Here is a 22,096-nt window from a genome sequence, read left to right on the forward strand (position 1 = left end):
CCCCTTTTCATGATTAAACAACTCTCCTAATCATTGCTTCAATTCCTGGAACCCTTTATCAAGAGCAAGGACAACTCTGTCCAGTCCGAACGAGGAAAAATGTGAAACTTATGCTAATATTTAAAAGCTTCTTGTTTATCCTGCCAGCATCTAGCAGGGGATGCACAGGGATGCACATGAGAAATGCTCAAAAAGCAGCAGAGATTTCTGACAGTCTCATTTTTTTCTTCTTTTTGAGCTTAGGGCACACTGCCCACCCTCACGCCATGGTGTCCTCCTGGGCTCTAAGGTCAGGCTGAGAGCAAGAGGGAAGGGCAGGAGCTGCTGTGGCAGGCAGGGGGCTCTGAGGCCAGGAGGGTGCAGAGGGCAGAAAGGCTGTGCAGTCACCCCAGGGCCTGACCCCAGACCGGAAGTGCCTCCAGGCTCAGACGCGGGGCACCTCCTCCTCCACCAGCCCTTGAATGGTAACAGGGAGGGTCGGGGCTACCACATCTTTACGAAACCGTCCTGAAGCCAAGGCTGGGGCAGGAAAACCTCCCTGACCTCATCTTCATTTCTCCTTCCTTCTGTTACAGTGGGTAGAAGGGACTAAGTCTGAAACGAGAGTTTATCAGAGGAGAGCAAAGCTTAGGAATCCACATTAAAGCAGAAACCCAAGATGGGGACTGATAACCTGACTATTCTATATTGTTGCATGGATGAGACTCAAGAGCAGTTTAAAGTGTGTCTATTTCACATCTAAAATGTTTTTTGTTTGTAAGTTTAGTGCTGAAAGAGCATGTCTGCTTACTCTTGGAATCATAGTAATTTGTTGCTCAGAAGGAATTCAAGAACACTTGGATCAACCCTTGAAAGGCAAGGAACAGCTTTCCTATCCAAGAGGTTCTCTAAGCATATCCACAACCAGCAGCAGCAGCATCCCCTGGGAACTGGTTAAGAAATGCAGACTCTCAGGCCCCACCCCAGACCTGCTGAATCTGAGCCACCAATCCAAGTGGTTCCCATGTACCCAATAGTTTGCGACCCTCTGTCCTAGCTTATGGGAGACTGCCAAGCACCAGGGTGTCCTGTGCACCTCTGCACCCCTTGAACCAATAGGTGGACATTTCAGGCATTGTTTTGTAGAGTTCTATCATTCTCTGCCAATCTTGAGTTTGGCACTGAAGATTTCTGTGCTCAACTTAAAAACGGACAGTAACTTTTCCATATCAGGAAAATGATCTCTATTCATTACTCTCCAAAACCTCTTCCTCACAGCATACACACACGCGTATGCACCTCACACCTGCCCATTCAGGGTGTCTCCCCCAGCTCCACGCACCCCCCTCTAGGGACACTGTCTTCTGTAACAGGCAGCCCTCTTGAATCTTAGCCTCTAGCCTGTGCCACCTCCAGCGACCACATTCATTCATCCCTCCTTACCCCTCTTCAGGCTCCATCTTTTTTTTTTCAGCTTCCAAAACTCCTTTCTCATTTGTAGCTTCTCCCTGTGTACCATCTTTCATTCCACACCCTATATCAGTGTATTAGTCAGGGTTCTCTAGGGAAACAGAATGAACAGGAGATATCTAACCATAGTATGAGACTTTACCAGTGTCTCTCACGTGACTGTGGAGATGCAAGTCCAGGTTCCACAGGTAGGCTGCAAACCAGGGACTCCAATGAAAGTTCAAGGAAGGTCCTTGATGAGTTTCCAGGAAACATCGGCTGTCCAAAGACGAGCTGGGAAATTCTCTGAATGCTGAGATCACTTCTCCTTTTAAGGCATTCAACTGATTGGATAAAGCATCAGCCATTGCTGACGGCAATCTCCCTGACTGATGTAGATGTAATCAGCTACCTATGCAGTAAACTCACTGGTGACTAAAGTCCATAAATGTCCTTGTATTACAGTTAGCCCAATGCTTGCTTGACCAAACAACTGGGTACAACTGCCTGGCCAAGTTGACACATTAGCCTAACCATCACAATTGGTCTGTCTCCTAGCTGTCTCCTAGCTCTATCCTGTCTCCTAGCTCCCATCCCTTCTCACTCCTATCCCATGCCCATTTTCTCACTCTTTCTCACCCCAGATTCCACTATTTTCTTGGTGTCTCTTGTTCTCAGCCCTTGGGACAGATTACCAACCCCAGAGCACTTGTCTTTCTCCTGCTCTGACTTTGCCAGACTTTGGCTGTAATACAAAAATTTTTTTCTCTGCGGTCACAGTCTTCTCAAACTTTCCTATTCACCTCCTTTTATTACCTATCCACTAATTTCCTTTCAATGCATATTAAGTGAATACAATCATTAATTTGAGTGAAAATTATTAGATAAGTAATTGTACGGGTAATGTGAGGAAAAAAAACAAAATTGTGGTGGAGGTAACAGAAGAAATGATGATGTGATACACTGATGTGTAGGAGGGAAGGACATTTCAGTAAGCAGGAGATATTAATAGTCAATATTGTGAGGAAGGACCCAGGGGTAGAGACAAACAGGTTCCTGTCAAGGACAATGAGGGTGAGTAAAGAAGAGGGAAATTTCATGTAAGACAAAGCTTTTCAACCTTTCTTAGGTCTTAGACCACTTTGAGAAGGTAAAGGGATACAAGGACAGACTTCTTAGAAAAACATTCAAACCAGCAAAAGGTTACATTTAATTCTAGGCAATGGAAAGGACCCACAAAGCCCAAACGTGGATGAGGTTCAGGGACTCCTGATGAAGAAAGGATGGGCTTGGACAGCCAGGTTTGCTGCAAGTCAAAAAGGTGTGCAATACCAAAAATTTTGAGAGAATGTAGGCTTCATCCCAAGAAGTAAAGTAAGACTTTCTAAAGGGTAGAATGTGTTTTGGATGCTCAATTTGTTTACTTTAGCCAACACAACTCATGGTCAACTTATCACATGATTTTGTGAAAACCATGTTTGGATTTCAAAACCCAGGGCCAGCAAAGACCAGAATGACCAGACACCAGCATATTTTGAATGTGATGTCATACATAGAGTACAGGAAATGATTATCACTGGGTAGATAAAAGGAAAATATCTTAAAAGAGAATAAAAACTTCTTAACCTTCTCTAGAGGCAGCATGGTAAAAATTTCTGTGCATCCAGAGAAAGAAAACTTGGTAATGTGTGTAAGAGTGGTTTGCATGTGTTTGAGGGTAGAAAAAAAGCCACATGTGGGTTGCAAATGTATTGGTTCCATCCACAGAGTGCTATTCTACCAATCCTAAAACAAGAAGATCATCATTTGGCAGATTTCGATGTAATAGTATCAGTTAACTTATATTTGGCAGTTGCTGCTTGGTCAAGCACTTCCCGTGCATTGTCTCCATTACTTTTTGGGGCAGACACTCATACAAATGAGAAGTTGAACCCCAAAGAGCTTAAGCAAAGACAGATTGAGTCACTTTCCTAGGGCTCGAAGCTTGAACGTGGTAGAACCAAGATTCAAACCAGACATCCTGGCTCCAGGGGTCCAGTGCTAACCACCTCTCTGAACCCAGCCATGGTTTTCTCTCCCAAACACTGCTGTGGCCCAAAAGTCTGAATTGCCTTGTCAGATTGTTTTCAATCCAGATCCCCACACTGTAATCAGATTATGCACCTGGCATCTGAGAAACAGGACAGTGCATATGATCAAAATAAAGAGCACACACTAAACTCCTCTGAAAGAACAACATAGTCTTTCAAAGCAGCTCCTACAAGCAAGTTTTGTTTGAAGTCAAGAACTCTAAAGTTAGGCGGGGCATCAAGGACAGGATAGCTGTTTTAGATACCATGGCTGGTTCCTTCCAATTCCCACTCCTCCACTTGTTTTCCCAGAAAAAAATATGTAGGTGCTCACTTTACTTAAAAATACACTTGTAATTCCAGTCCACCACAGAGTGAAATCAAATAGCTACCACCAGAAATGATATGAAAATGGAGTCCTTTCTGTGAAATTCCCATGGTTACTTTTTTTTTTTTGCTTTTAAGAATAATGAAATCACTTTATGTTGGTAATTTATTATTTCTACCAGTTTCTCAAATATTTGTTCACGTGTCAAAAAATTAGTCCTTATTCAAACAAGTTTCTGCTTTTATGCATTCTAAATGTTCGGTGAAACTGGGATTCAAGCAAAAGGATACACAGAAAGATAAAATAATTAAAGACAGATGCTTTCTTTCCTTAGACAAGCAAATTTTTAAAATTAAAAATAAAAGCTGACACCTCTCTTCAACATTGTGGTTTCCAGACTGACTGGATATTAACCTCAGGGAAGAAGGTTGATTTCATTCAAACACAGTTTGCTTGGTCATGGCTCTGAGCTTCCATTCTAAATAGGTTCAATCACTTTCGAAAATGATGGATCAGGCTGGTCTTTGTTTTGTTCTTAGTATTCTTAGCCTCAGACAATAACAGTACAAAGACATAAAACTTATTAAACTTGGTTTGCAGCTGGTATTTCTGGAAAGAAATACAGTTTGCTGTTCAGCCATTATCATGTTTATGTGAATCATTGTCCCTTCACATCCAAGTTACAGATGTTCCATCAGATGGGAAGAGAAGGAAAAGGGAACAAGACAGTGCTGTACATGAGAGAAGGAAAGGACTATATACTAGATGCTTCCTAACTCCTTGTAAGGAACATTGTATATGCAGGAGACCCAAATAGTGCATCCAGTATTATAACATTCTCCCTTCTACAACTTCTTTGCCCTTGGGAAAAGCAAATTATGAAAAATGAACAGAGGGTGTCTTGGCTTGTCAAGGTGCTATGACAAATATCTCACAATGGGTTACCATAAAAAAACAAGAATTTATTGGTTCATCTTTCAGAGGCTAGAAGTTCCCAATCAAGGCATCAGCAAAGCATGCTTCCTCCCCAAAGTCTGGAGCATTCTGATGCTGGCTTGCTGCAATCCTTGGAATTCCTTGGCTTACATCTCTGCTTCCTGTCACATGGAAATCTTCCCTACCCTCCAACTTCCCTTGTATTTGTTCTTCCTCTTCCTGTTTTCTATGATTCCTGCTTCCAGCTCCTCCAGCGACATCTGAATTTCCTCTCTTAAAAAGGCTTCCAGGCCTACAAATCAAGACAACACAAAATTAAGATCTTAGAAGTTCTTATTTACAGAAGAGTCCACACCTTAACTGATAATACATCTTCAGAGGATCCTGTTTACAAGTAAGTTCACACCTACAAGAAAAGGTAATAAGATTGTCTTTGTTAAGATATATAATTCAATCTACCAAATAAGGTAAACAGCTTTTCTTTCTAGAAAACAGGGTCAATTATACTTTTAAAAAAATAGCTCTTACTAAATTAAATATTCCCATACTGTTCTCAACAAACTGTTCAGTAGGAAAAATTATATGAAAGGAGGAAGACAGAGAGAGAAAGAGATCATATATAACTTCTTCAATACTGGGGGAGGGACAGGAAAAAATGGAAAAATACTCAAAGGAATAAACTGTGTGAATAAATACAAAAAATTCATTCTATTGCCCTCTGAAACCTCACTTGAAACATGGTTGATGCCTGGAAACTGGAGATTCCGCTCAGTCAGCATTAGTAGCATTCAAACACATCCTCATCTACACAGTTACTTATCCCCGTCATCTGTTTATCTTCAACTACCTTCCATATCCAGAACATACTAAGTGACCAATAATTACATTTTGACGGAACAGGAAATCACCTCCCAGAGTAGCTAGCATAGACATAGAATCCATTTTAGTAATTATCAAGTTTCAGATGTGATAAAATTATTGAAAATCTGGTTTGGGTCAGCAAGTAAGTCAGCCCCATAAAAGAAGTTAGAGGAGAGCCTTTTCTGCTGACCTTTTCTTCACATTTAAAATGCCTCTGAATTTGACAATAGGTATCAAGAGATTTGGAAAAGGTCATGCTTCTTGCCCAAGTGCTCAACTTCCAGTTATCTACCCCAAGGAAGTAATAAGAGGTGTGAACAAAGATTTATGTGTGGAGATGTTCATCACCGCTCTATTTAGAACATCCAAAAGGTGGGCACAGCCTAAATGCCCAGCCACAGGGTCAAGGTTAAATAAATCAGGGACCAAGGTACAGCCAAGCAATGGCATATTGGTGACTGTGTTTTTTTAAACATCTTCTTAAAGGCATGAAAGACATTTCATGATATAATACGTGAAAAAAGTATGTACAATGCAATCGATACAATATGATTCCAAATCTTCCTCGGAAAGACACAACTATAGGAAGAGAGAGAGTTAGAGACTTGTAAAGAAAAAATCAGAAGTTAATATTTTATGATGTAAAGAGGAGCCTCCTCTTAGTTTTGAGGTGATGGGTAACTTTTTCTTCTTTAACATTTTTTTTTTTCATTTCCCAGTTATTATATATTCCCAAATTGTTGTTATAGTTAGAAAATAATTAAATATTTTAAAGTCTTAGGATTTTGCCTATTTAAACCCAGTTAAGAAGTCTAATCATGGCTAAAACAAGACAAACTCTAAATTCTGATATTTCAGTTGTATTGGTTAAAAAAAAAAAAAAAGAGTTCCAGACCTCTAAAATTCTCCCTTCAAGACCTTTGTTCATTTTACCAAATATCTGACTACTTATGATCTGTGTGACAAAAGAAGTTAATCATTAGAATTCATTCAGGAATGGAAGATGGAAATGGGAAGTCAGGTGAGTCCATTCCAGGCATAACTGGCCATTGACTTCTTGGGCAAATCACTTAAGACCTTGAGGCCTCTTTTCAGTCATCTGAGAGAGTTAAGCTAGTTGCCTTCCAAACTCCATCCAGCCCTAAAGTCCTACAAAATAATCATCTCTGTTCTTTGTCCTGTCCATGTTTTTGTAGGAGGTCATCGCTGAATAAATTGCACTTGGAATGTGCTAGAACTTAATTGTTCTTGAATGAAGGAATGACTGTCCAGTAATCTTAGAGAACAGAAGAGGCCAACCATGGACACTTTGGCCATTAAACAGACTTCCCCACACATCATCTCCTGGGTTCTGGGCCTCACCAATATGATCTTATAGTTCTACTCTCCCCACAGGGTATGATTTTTTTTTAAGGGAAATTAAATAGGATCATGATAGCTAGAAATAATCCATGTACTTATGGAGGCCCTTGCAGATATTCTAACTTGGGAAGAAGAGAAGGCAGAATTATACTCTAGTATAGCAGTTAGATAAACTCTAGTAGTACAGTTAGATATACTTTATTAGTACAGCTTAGAAGTAAACAAGTCTCAGGACTACAGAATGAAAGGATAGAAAGGAGAGCAATCCCAAAAACTGTATTCTGCTCTAGAGTTCACCTACAACTCACAAAGCTATAACCACATGACAACCAAATCCTTAATGATAATAACTTCCATGCATTGATTATATATTGTGGTCCATACATTATCTCACTTGATTGTTACAACTCTCTAAGATAGTATTGTAGTTTCGGGGCACTCATCTCCATTTTACAAATAAGGAAACTGAGTATCAAGAGGCTAAGGGGGAAACGGACTTTGGCCCAGTGGTTAGGGCGTCCGTCTACCATATGGGAGGTCCGCGGTTCAGACCCCGGGCCTCCTTGACCCGTGTGGAGCTGGCCCATGCGCAGTGCTGATGCGCGCAAGGAGTGCCGTGCCACGCAGGGGTGTCCCCCGCGTGGGGGAGCCCCACGCGCAAGGAGTGCGCCCGTGAGGAAAGCCGCCCAGCGTGAAAAGAAAGAGCAGCCTGCCCAGAAATGGCGCCGCCCACACTTCCCGTGCAGCTGGCGACAACAGAAGCGGACAACAGAAGCCGACAAAGAAACAAGACGCAGCAAATCGACACCAAGAACAGACAACCGGGGGAGGGGGGGAAATTAAATAAAATAAATAAATCTTTAAAAAAAAAAAAAAAGAGGCTAAGGAACATTTACAAGATCACAGAGCCAACAAATATCAGGGGCAAATTTCGCTCCAGCTCTGCTTGGCTCTATTCCACCCTTCTTAGGCTAACAGTAACCAAGCAAATCCCCTTGCTCATCTCAGCCACTGGGTTGATTTCGTTTGTTAGGAAACATTGATAATTTGAGCTCAAGCAGTCTCAGAGCAGACTTGTGGGAAGCCAGCGAAAAGAAGCAGCTGAAGGGAAAAGAGTAATAAAGCCTTAATGTCTAGAGTTTCCCGAAATTCTGTTGAAGGGAGGAAGTGAGGGCAGAGATTGGCTGGAGCTTCTGAAAAAAACTGCATTTTTGGTTTTTTCCATTTCCAGAGTCATCATCTCCCTGTCCTTTCAAGGATGTGAGTAAACAGCTATAGCCACGGGAACTCTGTAGCTCCGGACCATCGCCAAGGCCTTTACTGAAATCCCAAGGGTCAGGGAGCCACGCGCCATTGCACAACAGGCTTGACTCTATGTTCCAGGGGACTGTTCAGTTCTCTTAACAAAATAGACTTCCTTTGACCCCTGATGATCTCACTCAGAATCATAGAACTTTAGAAATGGAAAGACTCTGGAATGTTATTTGGTTCAATTCTTTCCTCTTTTTCATTACTCCCACTCTTCCTCTACCATAGACCTTTCTTTATCAGAGAAAAGAAAAATGACTTGCTTAAGATTATGCAGATAAATTTACAGAGCAGAGCAGATGATGACTATGTGATCCTGGATTGGACCTAATAATGGAGGGGGAAATTCCCTAAAGAACATTATTGGGACAAATGTTTAGAAAATAGATAGTTGACAGATAGGTCTGATAGATAAAAATAGATAAAGAAATGTAGATGATAGGTAGATAAAAAGATATACCAAATGTAGCAGAATGTTAATAGTTGGTAAGTTGGATATCTGCATGGGAGTGCATTGAAATTCTATGTGTTGTTTCAGCATTATTTTTGTAATTTCCCATAAGTTTGAAATTATTTCAAAATAAAAAGTTCTTTTTAAAAGTGCCTTGAGCACAGATCAGTCTGAACCCTAAAGTCAATGCCTTTTCTAAAATGCTACTGGTCATTTGAGTTGAGCAAGAATTTACTCCAGCTATAGTAGTGTGAGGTATAAGCCAATGTGTTTTGGGTCCCCTGCACTCCCTTTACCTGTGGCTTTCTCTTACATATATATGAAGAGCAGCAGAACTAAAATACATGATAGTGTGAAGAAGGCACAACAGATGCGATGATGAAAACCAAGGTGAGACCTCCTCATGGGTACAGTGGGGACGAGACCAAAGACCAGAATCTGAGAAGGTACCATCTTAGATTGGATATATTTCAGAGTGTGTAGAAGACATGCCCAAGGATTAGAAGAGATGAGTGACATTTTAAAGGTGCCAGAATAGGACAAAGACAGATGGAGATAAAAAGTAAGTACAATTTTCCTACCAACACCAGGGTGCCAGCTGCCCTCAGCTAACTTAGCTTCAATGCTGGGAGAAGGTGACAAAAGAAAGACAAACTTGAGTTTGACAATGAAAGAAAAGGTGACAAGATTAAGTTTCCTGCTTAAAGTCAGTAAAGTGAGTTGTGGAAAAATAAAGATGACATTTTTCACACTCCTGGGTAACTATAAAGATCCATATTATTGTTCCTGCAGTTGTGTGAAACTGATTATTCTATCATCCTACCAGTTTGAAAATGTTCTGTTAAACCCTGGAAATCAGTTCATCTGAAACAGACTTGAACTAGGTTTTAAGTGAAAGAAGAAGGAACCAACTAAAACCATTTGCCCATTTCCAATTAGAAGCCTCTACTGTCCCACCACTTTTTATAACAGATTTGGAACAAACATGGAAGATATAGAAAAGAAGAACAAGAAACAGGAGGTCCAAAGAAATTTGTTTCCACCTAGAGAGGAGATTGGGTAAAGCAGTGGAAATAAACCTGTCAAAAGTAAAAGCAGATTACACCTCCTATTCCTTTCAAGCACTGATTTAGCAGAGAAATGGAGATTCTTGGAATCTCCAAGAAGAAATCTAGTTCTTTCTGTTATCTTCAGGAAAAACCAAGGTACAAAGAAATGATCCCAGTAAAATGAGAAGTTGCCCAGAGGAGGAGAATCTAGATTTGCCCTCACACCCACACCATTGCCTAGAGACCTGTGCATGAGATCTTCACAAAACTTATCACTGTTTGTAAATCTGTATCTGTATGATCATTTTATTCATGTCAAGCTCCCCATTGAAGATTAAATCTCACAAGGGCAGGCTGTGACAGAGCTCCTCACCAATGTACCTCCAGAAACTAGCATAGTACCTGTCACATAGAATGTGTTCAAAAATTATTTATTGAATCAATGAATTAGCAAATACTACATTCCAGGAAGTGAGAACACTCTGTTATAAGATACTTTTACTACATATGAAGTGGAATTTGTTATTTGTAAGTAGACTTAAATTAGTTAAAAATGTATATAGCAAACTCTAGGGAACAACAAAAAATATTTTAAAGAAGGACAATGATATTCTAAAAGACAAGATAAAAGGAAAGTAAACAAAATGCTCAATTAAAACAAGTAAAAGTAAAAAGGGGGGGAAGAAGAAATAAAGAAAAAATGCAACAAATAAAAAACAGCTAAACAACATGTGGCAGATGTTGATCTAACTATATAAATAATCTTTTAAATATAATGGTGTAAATATACCAATTAAAAAATAGGGTTTGTCAGAGTGAATAAAAAATAAGACCCAACTATCTCTTGTCTACTGACTCCACTTTAGATTTAAAAATACATTAAAAACTACATTTCAGTCTTCTCTATCTCCTTCACACACATACACAGACACACACGCGCCTTTGGTGAAATTGTTTTATAGAAGAATGGTTTACTCCCATTCTTAATATACTTGATCTTGTGTGATTATTAATCAAGACATTCACCCAGAAATTGGGACTTCTCATGATCTTATACCTTCCTTAAACTGTAGAACAAAAATGAAGAAAGAGCTTAACAGACTTGCTGAAGTCTTGCTCTTACATACACAGCCAGGCTTTAACATGCAGTTGAAAATTAGTTACAGTTCCTTAGGACAATGATGAAAGAAAACATGCAAATATAACCCACATGTTAGATTTGATATTTGTTCCCCAGGCCATGTCAGATTGCCATTTCGCACTTAGCAAATGACAACCTCTCTAGACATGTTGCTTAAAGAAAACTCAAATTCTGCTTAACTAAATGAAAATAAAGTTGTTCCCACCTCATGTTACCTAACTTGGGCATGTTCTCTCTCCAAAACCTATTTCTCTTAATAATTTGCACTTTTTATCTGAAAAGGAAACTGAGATTCAACTTTCTGAACTCAGTCATTCACTAATTAAAATAAATTTAAACAACACACATAGAAAATGCCATGGGGGCAAGTAAGCATTTTTAATTTGAACAACAAATACCATATGGTTAATAATTTGTCATTGAATTTCCTACTAAACTACCTAAGCTTTGGTCTTTGTGGTTGTACTCTAAACTCAAAAAGCAATTGTGGAACAGATGCTGGTCATTGTATGTCCTACCATGGCCCACTGAGTGGGGCCTGGGGGAGAGTGTAAAGTACAATGTAAACCAATATCTATGTGGTGCAGCAGTGCCCCAAAATGTATTCACCAAATGCAGTGAATGTCCCACGATGATGAAAGAGGTTGTTGATGTAGGAAGAGTGGGGTGAGGGGGTGGGGGGTACATAGGGACCTCTTATATTTTTTGAATGTAACATTTTTAAAAAATTAAAGAGAAAAAAACAAAAAAAAAGCAATTGTAAAAGTTCTGAGTGAGAATAATAACTCTTTGAATAGTATAGTCTGCGTTCCAAATTTGATCCACCTGTGTTCTCTTGCCTTTATAGTTCTTTTTGTAAAAAAAAAAAAAAAAAGAATTAATTAACAACATATTCGAAATGAGAAATTTCACAACAAATACCTCAATTCCAGACTTTTCTTAAAATAGAGATGTCTGTCAAACCTAGGCTCATAAATCTACATTGCAACAATCAGTGGCTAATAGCAACTTCCCTCATTAGACAAGGCATGTCAGTTTGCCACAGCAACCACCATTCCACATGGCTTCCCTACCACTGAAGTCTACTGCCAGTTACCATTCATCATCATGTTCTGCTGTTGTTTTTCTTGTAGTCGAGAACTATTTCTACATAATTATGTCTCTACCAAATGTGGGAAGATATGCCAAGACGACTGTGTGCCTTACACTCCCTCCAGTCATGTATATTTACTGATCTGTCAGTGAAAATGTTTGAATTTGTAACCTATGCCCTAAAGAAGATTGATAGGAGGGTCCTAAGTCCTCTACGTCAAGTTATTGTCTCAATATCTGTACATCTGTTGCAGTAAATATAGTATGAAGATGTAAAAAGATTATTGCTGGGGAAGGGACAAAGTGTCTGATGTTGAATATGTGGGAGTACTGTATATTGTATATATAAATTACTGTGGTCTAAAACTTTTGTGAAGACAGGTTTAATAATTAGAAAAAAAGAAAAAGGAAGTACGTAGACACTGAGGAAGTGATGGAAAAACTTGCCTTGCCAATGTGCATACAGGGCAACACTTACTGCCATGATTGATGGAAGGCAAAACATCAGAAACAAAGCTTCTTCATGTTTTTATTTTTGATACCCCAATTTATTTTACTTTAATTTTTCTAAATTAGTATGTATTCTATATCTAACCTTTAAACCCATCACTATATCCCATTTTACTATTAATGGAGCCTGGTAATATATTGGGCTTCATTTTCAGGGAGGTTTTGGACCACAGAGAGGTTTGTTGGTGGCGGGGGAAGAATACTGGTATGGGGGGTTATTGGTGGGGGGTGTATGATTGGGAGGGAGTTCTCCAGGGCATATGTGCAGGGTGCATAAAAATGTTTGGGTATTTTCATAGTGGTTACAGTTGGAATGACATCTGGGGGAGTGCTGAGTTCCTGGCCAGGGGAGCTCTGTTGCATTCCCTAATGGAACAGCAACAATCCCTCGAGTGCAATGGTTAAGACCAATAAGAAAGGATGGTCCAACCATGAGCCCTTGATGCAAATGACTATGCTTATGAGCCTGTGTACCTGAAATAAGAACTAGGCCTAGAGCTGCAGGGTGCCTAAGAGTTACCTCCTGAGACCCTCCATGTTGCTCAAATGTGGCCAGTCTCAAAGCCAAACTCAGCATGTAAATGCATTGCCTTCCCCCCAGCCTGGGACATAACTCCTGGGGATGAGCCTCCCTGGCACAAAGGGATTACTACCAAGTACCAGCTGATAATGTGGTCTGAGTTGACCAGCAGAATATCTCAGCCTACATGTAATATCAGGAGTTAAAAATGCTTTTTGACCTTGAATAAAAGGGGGAAATGGAAAGGACAAATGAGTTTATATGGCTATGAGTCTTCAAAAAAGAGCCGGGAGGTCATCAGAGGGGTCGCCCTTATGCACCCATCAACAGAATCCCAGAGACAAGTAAAGTAGATACAACCCCAGGTATTGGTTCTTGTGAGGGCTACAGAGACCCACAGGTTCTATGGTCATGGCAGATGGAGTTCAGTGCCATGTCAGTTGGACCTACGTTGGAGTTTGTGTTCCTGAGTGTGATGAAGTTGGACTCAGATGTGATCTTTGTTCACAAGCCTCTCCCGTCACTTTTACCTGACCTGGGGTTGGTGCTGGGGACCTGAATCTCTGGACTGTCCATGTGATAGCCAGGCCCTGAGCCTCAACAGACTTGCAACTCCTATCCTCTGGTTTATTGGACTTACCCCAGCCAGCTAACATGGAGGTGAAGAAGGTCAACCACCACACCAGGGAGCCAAGAGTGCCTACAACTGCAAACAGGAGAACTGTATTCATCATCCAAGTGGAATCTAAGCACCTTTTTGATACAGAGGTGGAGAGGACATAGCCATCCCAGGGTCCACAGAATGGAGGAGTGGAGTATGGATTGGAGTGGGCTTGCTGATGCTCTATTCTGGAATTATTGTGATTAGCGATGGAAGTAAATGTGGCATTGAGGTGGAGAAAGTGGCCATGATCGCTTCTGGGGGTGGGGAGTGGGAAGAAGAGACGTGATGTGGGGGCATTTTCAGGACTTGGAGTTGTCCTGGGTGGTACTGCAGGGACAGTTACTGGACATTGTGTGTCCTCCCATGACCCACTGGGTGGACTGGGGGAGAGTGTAAAGTTAAATGTGGACCATTGACCATGTGGTGCAGCAGTGCTCAGAGATATGTTCACCGAGTGCAGTGAGTGTCCCATGATGTTGGAGGAGGTTGTTGTTGTGGGAGGAGTGGGGGGCATATGGGAACCTCATGTTTTTTTAATGTAACATTAAAAAATAAATAAATAAAGACAAAAAAAGGAAAAAAAAATAAGTAGAAAAAAAAAAAGATATAGGCCAGAAATAAACCAGGGTTTTTAAAGCTTCATTCATGTAACAAGGGTAATCAAGAAAGATAACATTAATACTGCATTCTGTCTTACAGCTGAGTAATATTCCATTGTATGCATATATCACAGTTTGCTTGTCCACTTATCTATTGATGGACATTTGTTTTGTTTTCAACTTTTGACAATAGTGAACATTGGTGTGCATATATCTGTTCATATCCCTGCTTTCAATTCTTCTGGGTATATACCCAGCAGTGGGCTTGCTGGATCATATGGGAGTTCTATGTTTACCTTCTTGAGAAACCACCAAACTATCCTCCACAATGGCTGCACCATTCTACTTTTCCACCAGCAGTGGATGAGGGTTCCCTTACCTCCACATCCTCTCCAACACTTGTAGTCCTGTTTTTTTAATGGCAACCAGCCTAATGGATGTAAGATGATCTCTCAATTGTAATTTTGATTTGCTTTTTTTCCAGTAGCTAGTGATGTTGAGCATCTTTTCGTGTGCTTTTTAGCCATTTGTATTTCTTCTTTGGAGAAGTGTCTATTCAAACACTTGCCCATTTTTTAAATGGGTTATCTTTTTGTTTTCAAGATGTAAGATTTCTTTATATATGCTGGATATTAGGCCCCTATCAGATAGTTTCCAAATATTTTCTCCCAATGGGTATAGTACGTTTTCACTTTCTTGACAAACTTCTCTGAAGCACAAAAGTTTTTAATTTTGAGAAGGTCCCATTTATCTGTTTTTTCTTTCATTGCTCATGCTTTGGGTGTAAAGTTTATGAAATGATTTCCAACTACAAGATCTCATAGGTGCTTCCCTACATTATCTTCCAGAAGCTTTATGGTCTTGCCTCTTATATTTAGATCTTTGATCCATTTTGAGTTGATTTTTTGTGTAGTATGTGAAAGAGTGATCCTCTCTCATTCTTTAGGATATGGATATCCACTTCCCCAAGCACCATTTGCTGAAGAGGCCATTCTCTCCCAGTTGAGTGGGCTTAGTGGCCTTATCAAATATCAGTTGTCCATATATGTGAGAATCTATATCAAAACTTTCAGTTCTGTTCCATTGGTCAGTATGTCTCTCCTTATGCCAATACCATACACTTTTGACCACTGTAGTTTTGTATTACTAACACACTGGATAACATGGATGAATCTTGAAGACCATATGTTGAGTGAAGTAAGCCAGGCACTGAAGAAAAAATATTACATGACCTCACTAATATGAATTAAGCAAATTGAGCAGACTCACAGAGTTAGAGTCTGGAAGATAGGTTTACAGGAGACAGAAAGGGAGTAGAGGGTGGTGAGCTGATGTCCCTATGGGGAAAATCTATAAGTGGAAGGGTGTAGTTGTGCAGTGGGTGAGCATGACAGTGGTGCAGTGATATGATTGGGTTTGATCGTGCTGGTCTGTGAGGGAGGTTGGGGGGGTTGGGTTGTACTATCCATGGAACTGTGGGGGGGGGGGTCAGGGAAAGGTGTGGGATTTGAAGTTCTGTGTACAATGTTGGGAATGTTCCTTTGGCAAATATGACAGGGGAGGGTTACTGGTGTGGGATGTTGGATGTGGGGGTGCTTTGTGCTCACCTGAGGCAGGCTTCTATGGAATATGTAAGTGTTCATCTTGCCATAGTGTGCTATATCAGTGGGTGGAGATCCACACAATAAACAAGGAAATATCAAACTCCCATACTGGGAAGTCCTACTATATTCTCATTTAGAGGGACAAGAATCTCTCAAGAACATAGGCAGTACCTGGTAAAAGAAAACAGACTAATATGTCAAACCCTCAATATTATTGCAAGTAACTATGAATCTTATTCTTCAAAAATCAAAGCATAGCAAAGGTTCTGAGAGGAGGGGGAGGGAAGAATAGAATAGATGGAATGTAGGGCATTTTTAGGGCATTAGAATTGTTCAGTATGATCTTGCAATACAGGCTACTTCAAATTTTGTCAAAATCTATAAAAGTGTATAATCCAAAAGGTAAACCATAATGTAAACCATTGTCCATGGTTTGTAGCAATGCTTCAATATTTGTACATCAATTGTAACATATGTACCATAGGCATGTAAAATGTTATTAATAGGAGAGGGGGAAAGGGGGAAAGCATTGGGTATATGCAAATTCCCTATATTCTCATGTGACTTTTCTGTATCCTAAAGCTTCTTTAAAGATAAAATGAAAAAAAATCAAGAAATATTGGAAGAAAATATCACTGAACACACAAGACTACAGAACTTACAATAATGAAAGACACAATGTCTAAAATTTTTAAACATCTTTTTCTTTTTTATTGTTTCAAATTTTTAACAATTATTTGTGTTTTATTGGTTATTTCTAAGACTATTTTTTCATTTTCTTATTAAATGTATTTGGTTATTTTGTTGGCCTCATTTTTGGGGAGGTTTTGGTTCATGGAAGGGTCACAAGAGTAGCAGGGAAGGATCACTGGTGCAGGGTGTCAGTGGTGGGGGGATGCATAGAAAGGGGTCCACTTGCGGGGGGGGGAATGCCTCTAAGGCATATGAATATGTCCAAATGTTCATGGGGCATTGTCTAGATGGGTGAAGATCCACCCAATAACCAAAAGAATATTGAATTCTATCCTGGAGAGTTCTGCTAAATTCTCTAATAGGACAGCAAGAATCCCCCAAATGCAAAGGCAGTGCCTAGTGAAGGAAGACAGACCATTATGCCAGGCCCTTGATATTGATGCTTGCTCTTATGAATCTTTTCTTGTGAAATTGAAACCTAGCCTAGCATTATACACTGCCTAAAAATTACCTCCTGAAGGCCTCCTTGTTGCTCAAATGTGGCCTCTCTCTAAGTCAAACTCAGCAAATAAATGCATTACCTTCTGCCTGGCAGCGGACATGACTCCCTGGGATGAGCCTCCCTGGCACTGCGGAATTAGTACCAAGTGTCAACTAGCAATGCATCTGTAAAAAGACCAAAAGGGGGAAATGGTAATTACAAAAGAGTTTTTATAGCTCAGAGATTTCAAAGTGAATTGGGAGGTCATTCCAGAGGTTAGCAGGATCTCATCGACTGCCACAGTAAACAGTGCCTCAATAGTGAAGCTCCTGAGGGCCCTAGAGACATCCAGAAACTATAAGCAAGGCAGGCAGCAGGAATTTGGCACCCTGTCAATGGACCCTTCTTTGGAATTTATGCTCTGGAGTGTGACAGAGTTAGATTCATTTATAGGTTTTCTACACATGGCTCTTCTGCCCCTTTTATTTGAACCTATAATTAGCATTATACTTGATAAATATATATTCCAAAGACAAATCTTTGATCCATCCATGTGCTAGTTGTGTGCTGAATTTCAGTAGAGTTGCAACACCTACTCCACATTTCATTGGATTACCCAGGACAACTAACAAGGAGATGATGAGGGACAACACCCATCCCAAGGAATAGAGAGTGTCTGCAACTGGAAGCAAGACAGTTCCATTCATCTGCCCCATGGGATCTAAGGTCCCTCTCAGTTAGAAGCAGAGTGGACATCACCATAAAAAATCCTCAAGATTGGGGAATGAACAAAGGAGTAAAGTAGACTCATTATTATTTTACTATAGACTTATTATTATTCTAGCAATGGAAGAACTCTTATCATTTATATAAAGGCAGTGGCCATCAGAGGTTCTGAGGGATAGGACAGGGAAGAATAGGTGTAATATTGGGGCATTTTCAGGACATTGGAGTTGTTCTGCATGACATTGCAGTGACAGATACAGGCCATTGTATATTTTGTCATAACCTACAAAATTGTGCAGGACAGAGTATAAACTATAATGTAATCTATAATCAAATGTACCACACTAACGAGGGATGTTGTTGATGTGGGAAAGTGTGGGAGGGGGAGAGAGGGTGGTATATGAGAGTCTCTTATATTTTTTATGCAACATTCATGTAATCTAAAGTGAATTTATTTATGGATTTGAAGTCTCAATGTTATAATGCCATCCATTCTCCCCAAATTGATCTATAGAGTCAATAGAATAATTATCACTATCTTAACAGTTTATGTGTGTGTTGTGTGTGTGTGCAACTTGCAATCTGATTCTAAAATTCATGTAGAACTTTTAATGACCAAGATATAAGGTATGGGGGAGATGGAGGATAGAGGAAGATATTGCCTTACTGGTTATCAAAACTTACTCGAAAGCTTCCATGATTAAAACAATGTGATACAGGCTCAGAGATGGAAAATAAATTAATTCAACAAAATGAAGAGCCCATCTGAACATTTGATATATAATTGAGTTGATATTGCAGATCAGTGGGGAAAGGATGAAACTTCAAAAAATTGTACTGGGATAATTGGGTATCCATTTGGAAAAAAAAAAATTTACCTTTAATGCTACGTACATAAATAAAAATCTCAGGTGGACTAATCATCTACATGTGAAAGGAAAAGCAATAATCTTTTAGAAAGTATTATTATTTTGTTGTAGGGAAGGATTTTTAAAACAAGACATAAAATTGAACATCACAATTAAAAAGATGGATAAATTTGACTGTATTAAAATTAAGGCCATCCAACAGAGGCATCAAAAAGAGAGTGAGAAGATAAGCCATGAACTAGGAGAAAACACTTGCTATTCATGTAACTAAAAGAGGAATACAGACTTGCAACTCCTACACTCTGGTTTATTGGACTTACCCCATTCAGCTAACATGGAGGTGAAGAAGGTCAATCACCACACCAGGTAGCCAAGAATACCTTTAACTGAAAGCAGTAGAATTGCATCCAGCATCCATCTGGAATCTAAGCCCCCTCTTGATATAGATGTGGAGTGGACACAACCATTCTAAGGTCCACAGGATGGAGGAATAGAGTATGGATTAGAGTGGACTTACTGATATTCTATTCATGAACTAGTGATTAGTAATCAAAGAAAATGTGGCATTGGTGTGGAGAAAGTGGCCATGGTGGCTGCTGGGGGTAGGGAGTGCGAGGAAGAGATGTGATATAGGGAGATTGTCGGGGGTTGGGGTTGTCCTGGGTGGTGTTGCAGGGACAGTTACTGAACATTGTATGTCCTCCCATGACCCACTGGGTGGACTGTGGGAGAGTGTGGGCTATGGTGTGGACCATTGACCATTAGGTGCAGCGGTGCTAAGAGATGTATTCACCAAGTGCAATGAATGTCTCATGATGATAGAGGAGGTTGTCATTATGGGGGGAGGAGTGGAGGGAGGGGGATGGGGGGTATATGGGGACCTCACATTTTTTTAATGTAACATTAAAAAAAAAAGACAAGAGGAATACAGTCAAGACTATAGAAATAATTACTACAAAATGCAAATAAAAAGATAAGATAGAAAGGAAAACAGGGAGAAGGAAGGAGGGAAGGGAGGGAGAGAGAAAAGAGGCAAAAGATTTAAATAAGCTCTTCAAAAAAAGGAAATTTGAAGAGTAAATATACATATGAAAAGATGATCAGCCTTATCATGATCAAAGAAATGCACATGCATATTAAAAGTGCAATGAAGAAAAACGTGGTGAAATAGATGAAAGAACCAAGGAAAAATCTGAGAAGGAAGCTGCTGAGACGGGAAAGGGATCCTTTGAGTATGCCTGGGTCTTGGGTAAACTGAAAGCTGAACATAAGCATGGTATCACCCATGATATCTCCCTGTGGAAATCTGAGACAACAAGTACTTTGTGACCATCCTTGATGCCCCAGGACACAGACATTTTATTAAAAACTTGATCACAGGCACATCTCAGGGTGACTGTGCCATCCTGATTGTTACTGCTGGCATAGGTGAGTTTGAAGCTAGTGTCTTCAAGAATGGGCAGACCCATGAGCATGCTCTTCTGCTTTGCACACTGGGTGTGAAACAACTATTAGTGCTAACAAAATGGATTCCACTGAGCCACCCTCCAGTCAGAAGAGATATGAGGAAATCATTAATGAAACTGGCTACAACCCTGATACAATAGCGTCTGTGCCAATTTCTGATTGGAATGGCTACAACACGCTGGAGCCAAGTACTAACATGCCTTGGTTTAAGAGATGGAAAGTCACCCATAAGGATGGCAATGCCAGTGGAACTATGCTGCTTGAGGCTCTGGACTGCATCCTGCCACCTACATATCCAACTGGCAGTCCCTTACATCTGCCTCATCAGGATGTCTACAAAATTGGTGGTACTGGTACCGGCCCTGTGGGCAGAGTGGAGACTGGTATTCTCAATCTAGGCATGTTGGTAACCTTTGCTCCAGTCAATATTACAATTGAAGTAAAGTCTGTTGAAATGCATCATGAAGCTTTGAATGAAGCTTTTCCTGGGGACAGCATGGGCTTCAATGTCAAGAACGTTTCTCTAAAAGATATTTGTCATGGCAATATGGCTGGTGACAGCAAAAATGGCCCACCAATGGAAGGAGTCGGTGTCACTGCTCAGGTGATTCTCCTAAACCATCCATTTCAAATCAGTACTACCTCTGCACCTGTGCTGGATTGTCACAGAGCTCACCTTGCTAGCAATTTTGCTGAGCTGAAGGAGAAGCTTGATCACTGTTCTGGTAAGAAGCTGGAAGATGGCTCCAAATTCCTGCAAGCCGGTGATGCTGCCATTGTTGACATGGTTCCTGGTAAGACCATGTGTGTTGAGAGCTTCTCTGACTATCCTCCTCCAGATCATTTTACTGTTCATGATATGAGGCAGACAGTTGCTGTGGGTGTCATCAAGGCAGTGCACAAGAAGACTGCTGGAGCTGGCAAGGTCACCAAGCCTGCCCTGAAAGCTCAGAAGGCTAAATGAATATTATCCATAATACTGCAGTGGAAAAATGGTCTCAGAACGTTTGCCTCAATTGACCATTTAAGTTTAATAGTAAAAGACTGCTTGATGATAACAATGCATTGTAAAACCTTCAGAAGGAAAGGAATGTTTTGTGGACCATTTGTTTTTTGTGGCAGTTTTAAGTAACTAGTTGTTAAAATCAGTACTTTTTAAATGGAAACAGCTTGATCAAAACTCTATCACAGAATCTGGAGACCCATTGAAACCAAGTTTAATGAGGGAAAAAAAAAAGCACAATGAACTACCATTATACCTGTATCAGATTTGCAAAAATTTTTTATTTAATCATATCAAATCTTGGTGATAATGTGGATATATTGCTAATAAGAATGTGTATTTGTACAACCATTTTGAGAAAAAAATTGGCAGTACCTAGAAAAAGTTGAATATGTACATTGACTACAGCCAAGCAACTGTAGATAGATATATACTAAAGAAACTCTTGCCCCAGAAGATTTGAACCAGTTGTTCATAGCATCATTGCCTGAAACTGGACATAACCCAAAAGTATATCAACAGTACAATGGCAAAATAAATTGTGGTATATTCATAGATTGGAATAATTCCCACAATAAACCTAAGCGAACATCAATAATATGCATCAATGAATTTCACAAACAAAATTAAGGGAAAGAAGAAAGTGACAGAATATATACAGTATGATTCAATTTTCATTAATGCATTATCCGATGATGTTTATATTAGTGGTAAAACTATAAAATAAAGGAAGGGAATGATTATCACAATATCAGAATAGTAGTTACGTTTGATGAGTAGAGAGGAGGTTATGATCAGAAAGGAGCACAAAGGAAATTTCTAGAGTACTAACAATGTGCTATTAAAAACCTAGGTGGGGGGATCAAGGGTGTTTGCTTAATGTTACTATTTAAATTGATGGGTTTACTCACTCTTCTGAATATATGAAATTGTTG

General features: G+C 39.9%; 1 long non-coding RNA gene and 1 pseudogene across 1 annotated transcript in view; one reads left to right on the forward strand and one right to left on the reverse strand.

Moving 5' to 3' along the window:
• Positions 1-4,766: 4,766 nt before the first annotated feature.
• LOC131273978 (uncharacterized) overlaps positions 4,767-22,096 on the reverse strand; it is a 30,676-nt gene continuing 13,346 nt past the window's right edge. The window contains exons 2-3 of the long non-coding RNA XR_011646043.1: positions 17,197-17,281; positions 4,767-5,053 (exon numbers count right to left, since the gene is read on the reverse strand). This is a non-coding gene — a long non-coding RNA (uncharacterized lncRNA). The remainder of the gene's footprint in view (positions 5,054-17,196; positions 17,282-22,096) is intronic.
• LOC101427923 (elongation factor 1-alpha 1 pseudogene) lies at positions 19,026-21,122 on the forward strand (annotated as a pseudogene).

The sequence above is a fragment of the Dasypus novemcinctus genome, chromosome 17 (genome assembly GCF_030445035.2).
Source record: "Dasypus novemcinctus isolate mDasNov1 chromosome 17, mDasNov1.1.hap2, whole genome shotgun sequence".
Taxonomy (NCBI): domain Eukaryota; kingdom Metazoa; phylum Chordata; class Mammalia; order Cingulata; family Dasypodidae; genus Dasypus; species Dasypus novemcinctus.